The sequence below is a fragment of the Eleutherodactylus coqui genome, chromosome 6 (assembly GCF_035609145.1).
Source record: "Eleutherodactylus coqui strain aEleCoq1 chromosome 6, aEleCoq1.hap1, whole genome shotgun sequence".
NCBI classification, from domain to species: domain Eukaryota; kingdom Metazoa; phylum Chordata; class Amphibia; order Anura; family Eleutherodactylidae; genus Eleutherodactylus; species Eleutherodactylus coqui.
In genome coordinates, this window is record NC_089842.1 from 216,695,875 (window position 1) to 216,702,199 (window position 6,325).

Below are 6,325 nucleotides of genomic sequence, written 5' to 3' on the forward strand. Positions count from 1 at the left end.
GCATTTACCGAAGGATCATATAAAAGTCAATGAGAAAGTAAAAAAAAGTTAAAGATTCAGCTGCCCTGATGGATCAAATCCATCGGGACAGCTGAAAGTACTCACCTGCCTTCTCCGTGATGTTCCGCAGTGTCCTGGGCTCCCGGGTCTCGTTGGTGCCTTCTGCACATGCGCACCCAACGTCATACGTCAGGCGCGCGCACAGGAGGCGCGCGCGGCCCGGGAAATTCAAAGACTCTCTGGTTCCCGTCCCCCATGTGTAGCTGCGAGCAGAGAGATGTCCCTGGGAGTGCGCTCCCTCTGTGACTTCAGCCGGCTCTAACAATGTTTTGCAGAGAACCCGGCTGGTTGCCATAGCAACAGGATGCCAAATACCAGCGTCCTGTATTGCCAGTGCCTGTGATCGCTGTAATAAGCGATAAGGCATTGCAAAAGAGAAGTCCTGCAAAGCCTTATATTACCGATCAGAGCTGGTATGGTGTAAGTCCTTCAGAGGGACACAAATGGTGTAAAAAAAAAAAATTCAAAATAACGTACAAAAAAATAAAATTGTACAAAAAAAATGTTAAAAAAACCTTTTTTATGCTTTACCTCATTTTAGCATTAAAAAAAATTTAAAAGGCACATACTTGGTATCGGCATGTACATAAAGACACGTACAATAAATTGAACACGCTTTTTATCCTGCACTGCAAAAAACATTTTAAAAAACGCTGAAAAATTGAGGTAAAAATTAAGGTACAACATTCCCGTTGTGGCCCTAATCTACTTACAGGACCCATGGCTAGGCCTATAATGAAGGGAACACTTGTTGGATTGCAGGACACAACTGTATAAATTCCAGGCCCCATTGCCCACTTGTGCAGGAAAGAAATTGACACCTTAAAAAATTCCTCCCCCCCTCTCCGCACCCTTTTCTGCATTCCCTAAATCTCAGATAAAAGTAATAATGTGAACTGTGTAGTATTTCCGAAGACAGGGGTAATTATGGAGGCTGCTTGGGATGGTACATGGGGCAATAAAACTGGGTATCCCCCCTCTTCTCATTCTTTTTGGGGGGTATTTTTTTACCTCAGTAGCAGGGATGGGGTGTAAAAAGTGGCGTTTCGTGAGTCTCCGTAAGCTTGCTGAGGTGCGGCGGTCTCACACCGAAGGCGCTCAACAAGCTGCTCCTGGAACTGCAGGAAGGCGAGCGTTCCAGGGGCTTCTTGTAAATTACGTATTACAGGTAGCGGTCTGAATAATACCGGGCTTACGCAGCCGTAGGTGGAATCCGCTTGCGGAGGCCCATAGCGGATCCCCGCTGTGAGCCCGGCCGTGGCGCTGCGTACGGCCGCGTAATTTACTGCGCATAACTGCCTACTCACACAGGCGGTCATACGCAGTACAACTTTTTTTTGTTTGTATTTCCTGCACCGTCGCTTAGCGATGACGTGGGTACTCTTTTCTGCGAGTGGATTACGTAATTCCAACCCACTAATGTAAGTGGAATTGTGTAATCCAATGCGATTGATCTACATATTACCGCGGATCAGATGCATGCGGAATCTGTAATTCCTATCCGGTCATGTAAGACCGGCCTAAGGTAGATCGCTACCTTTATATCACATGACCGGCGACTGCTCCAGGCTCTCGTTGCTGGGAGTAAGGAGATTTTAAGTTTCCTGGGCTCCCCAACTCCTGAGCATGTGTCCGGTGTTTTGCCGGCGGTCGCATGTGCAGAATCCGGGAAAGTTCACGGAGGAGGATAGCGTCAGGGTTCAAATACGGAGCCCTCCGGTAAAAAGTTTCATCTCATCTCACCGATCGCATCGGTTAGGGGGGAGATGAAGCTTCACTTTTCTTTTACTTTTACGCGATCGCTATTATCCATTGGATAACGGTGAACGTGTGACCAGGAACCACTCACCGCGGCCCCCCATAAAATCTCCAGGCTCTCGACTAAGTTTTGTAGCCAAGAGCAGGCGACGGGTGCGTACGCAGAAGCTGGGGTAAAGTCCGCAGATAAATCTGGGGGCCTTGGGTACGTCATTTCATCCTCCCTCATGGATATGATCCGTAGGGGGAGATGAAACGTAAGCTTTTTTAACTTTTTTTTTACTTTTTAAAACTTTTTTTTTTACTTTTTTTACACCTTTTTTTTTTTACTTTAAATGATTACTGTTATCCATTGGATAATAGTGATCACGTCCCCGATCACCTCCCTCTGCTCCTGGCTACACAAGGTAGCCAGGAGCAGAGGGATTTAGAATTTCCAGAGGCTCGAGCCCCTCTGTGCACGCACCCGATGATTGACATCAGGTGCGCATGCGCAGAAGGGGACTTCGGGTCCCGGAAGACCAGGACATCGCAGAGGACCCAAAGTGAGTATTTTCACCTCCCCTCATGGATCGGATCCATGAGGAGTGGTGGCACTTTTTTTCCTTTTTTAACCTTGTCTCGATCTACGCTATCCGGGGACTTCTCCTGGTTCCCGGCTACCTTCAGGAGCCGGGAGCCAGGAGATTTTAAATTTGCCGGGGCTTCCGGCCTTCTGCGGATGCGCGTGACCAGTGCACCACGGGACACCTCCAACTAGGTGGGTGAGTAATCTCAGCTGCCCTGACGGATCCGATCCATCAGGGCAGCTGAATATCTAACTTTTTAAAAACTTTTTTCCACTTTATTGCGACCGGCGCTATCCTCTGGATAGCGCCAATCGCATTGCCGGGGGGCGGACTGCCCTTGTCAGTACCCGAAGAAGCAGATCTATTGAAGTGAACTCTCCTGGAGGACTTGTCCCAAATGTACAACCTACTGAGGTTCCACAATTCCTCTTAACAATCACAATAATTGACCCTCCACCATTTTTGGAAAGAATTACTTGAGTTCTCTGACAGATTCTTTATTCGATGCCTCGTCGCATACTGCCTCTGATTCTTCTTAGGTACCCTACAACGATTCCACTGCCGTCAGCCTCCAATTTTCCCCTCCATGAAGGGCTATGGCAGTATTGGAGTACAGTCCACCTAACTCCAGTCTTGGATGTCATGTCACTGGTTCCCTATATTCTGGATTAGATATAAGGACTCCTGCATTTTCAAAAATGTGTTTACCCAAGTGTGTCTCAGTTTAGTTACCTGCCATTGAGGCGCTGATTACTTTCTGTTCTTCATATGTAGACATTGAGGTTTTTCTATTTTGAAAAAGAGGATGTGAATGTCCCTATCAATGATAGCATGATGCAAACCATTCTTAGAATAATGACCTGTAATGTTTTGCAACATTTTGTGACACTTTGCTGAATCATAATAATTCTTCAAATAACAGCAATGTTTTGCCTTAAAATTATTGATTATTTGGACTTGTAATACCACTCCTGACCACATGGTGCGCTGTTAAATGAAAGAATATGCGTCAGCAATACATGAAAGACTTTTCATTCCAGTGGAAATGTTCTAAAGCTCCATCCAGTGAATATTTTCAAATATGGGATATGATTATCACTGATGTAAATGACAAATTAAACACTTCAGCTCCTCTTCCCTCCCCCATACACACAGTGAGCATGCTCACTATACTCTCTTATAAAAGTCAATGAGTAATTTTGTGGCTCACTGAATAGTGGTTAGCGCTGGGAGAGGCTACTGGAGTCTGCATATTTACCCTGAAAGTACAATAATATTATTCAGAACCCAATTAAATCATGAGCGATCATGTGATCCATAGCCATGCCAAGATAATATGACCGATATTTAACAAACTGATGCACCAATTGTATTCCATGTGCTTGAAAATTGGTGATTCTGAGTGATCTTCTTTTCTTCACACAGCCATAGAGTTATATAATAAAATTATGTCTGTCTGCTGTCACCACTAGGGGAAGCTCACTGCTTAAGAATTTATACAAGTAGTAACAAAGGCTGTGTACCCCCCGACTCTGTCAGCGACTGTCATGTGGCAGGCAATGCTGGGGGAATGTTATTGGCCTATCGGTTGCACCAGAGTGAAATAGATGGTGATGACAGCGCCTTGGGGTAGAAGGTATAAAAAACTCTAATTCCTGAGAGGGTCTTCTCCAATCATCTTGTGATCCACATCAGTGGAGAGCCCCATATACGGAAGTAAATAAACCCCCATCATAAGGTGGGCGAGCTAAGCAGTTAGAAGACAACCAAATGCGCTCAAACAATACAAGTCCAGATGATTAGAGGATACTCACTCAGGAGAGGGGAGAACACCCAGCCGGATACTGGGTGCAAACTCCCCCCTAGGAATCCTGGATAGCCTTGTGAGGTTGGACACCTACTTGCGTTTTTCTTGTGCGTTTTTTTTACACGATTTTGCTGCGTTTTTTTTTACGCGATTGTCAATGGGACTTTCTAATGTTAAAAATGCATTCCAAGTTTGTGCTTTGTGATTTTTGTGCGATGTGTTTTTAACATTTGACAATCGTGTTAAAAAAACGCAGCAATATCGCGTGAAAAAAAGCGCAAGAAAAACGCAAGTGGGTGTCCACTCAAACAAAGACAATTCCATCTCCACTGAGGATGCTGAGAGTTTATTTGAATTATAAAAAGATGGGCCTCCAGATAGAGGACCTGGAGAGCTACAACGGGTTTCGTCTCTTAACCCCTTAGTGACCAGCCCATAATGTCCAAGCTAAGTGGGCTTTCATTCCTGAGGACGTAAAAACATGCTTCCTGCGGGGATTAAAGTCCCGTGGGCTCTGGACGTGACAGCTCAATGCTGTCAGTGCCAGGAGGTAGCCGACAATATGGAGCTGCTATGGGGGCCGCCTGGAGACCACCCCCTCCCCCCGGCAATGCGATTGGCGCTATCCAATAGATCACATTAAAGTGCACTGATCACATTAAAGTACAAAAAAGTATTTAAAAAGTTAAAGATTCAGCTGCCCTGATGGATCTGATCCATCAGGGCAGCTGAGATTACTCACCCCGGTCCTCCTTACTGTCCCGCGGTGATCTGGTCCTCCAGGACCTGACGCTGGCCTTCTGTGCATGCGCACTTGGTGTCATTATGTTAGCCGCATGCGCAGAAGGCTGGGAGCCCCAGCAAATTTAAGATCTCCTGGCTCTCGGCTCCTGAAGGTAGCCGGAGGCAGGAGATAGCAGCGGGGACCATGTTGAGCAGTCCCTGGGCCCTTGATCGCCATTATCCAATGGTCCTCTGTGATGTCCTACAGCAACCGGGACCTGCCGCAGGCCTCTGCGCATGCACCAATGTGACACGCATGCACAGAAGCCTGAGGAGCCCGGCAAATTTAAAATTTCCTCGCACCTGGCTGTCAAAGATACATGCGCAAAAGTCAAAAATTGCTCCAGAAAATTAAAATCTCCCTGCTTCTGGCTACCTAAGTTAGCAGAGAACCTGGAGATGTCACAGGGCCAATGGATAATGGCGATCATGTAAAAGTTTTAAAAAATTTGAAGTTTCATCTCCCATCAGCGACGCATTTGCGGCCTCCGCATTTGAACCCCGAAGCAATCATCCTCCACGGACCTTCCCTGACTGCTGCGCATGCCCCCGCTGGAAAAATGGCGGACACATGCGCAGGAGTCGGGAAAGGGCCTGGGAAATTTAAAATCTTGTTAGTCCCAGGAACGCTCACCTTCCTGCAGTTCCAGGAGCAGCTTGTTGAGCGTCTTCTGTGTGAGACCGCCACATCTCAGCAAGCTTACGAAGCCTCGCAGAGCGCCACTTTTCACACCCAATCCCTGCTATTGAGGTCAGAAAGTATTCCCCGAAAAAACACGGGAGGAGGAGAAATATCCGGTTTTGTTGCCCCATGTGCCCATCCCAACCATCCCCCCTAATTTCCCCTGTCTTTGGACATACTACGCAGTTTACATTATTAGTTTTATCCAAGATTTAGGGACTGCCAAGAAGGAGGGTGCGGGATTATTGTTAGGGGGTCAATTTTTTTCTACACAAATAAGCAATGGGACTTGGAATTTATTCAGTTGTGCCCTGAAATCCAACGGGTGCTCCCTCCATTATAGGCCTAGCCATGGGTCCTATAAGTAGATTAGGGGCACAATGGGTATGTTTCTGAACCTGGGACAAACAGGAAGATCCATTTTGGGGTGAACGCCTTCATTCATAGTTGTGCTATACAAAAAAACTTGTGTTTCAAATGACACAATTACCTAAAAAATAAAAAAAGGTAATTATTTATTTCTGCTTTGCTTAGAATCACTCAAAAACCGTGGGATCAAAATACATAGTACACCCTAGATGAATTCGTTAAGGGGTCTAGTTTTCAAAATGGGGTCATTTGTGGGGGTTCTCTATGATTTTGGTCGCTCAAGGACTCTACAAGTGG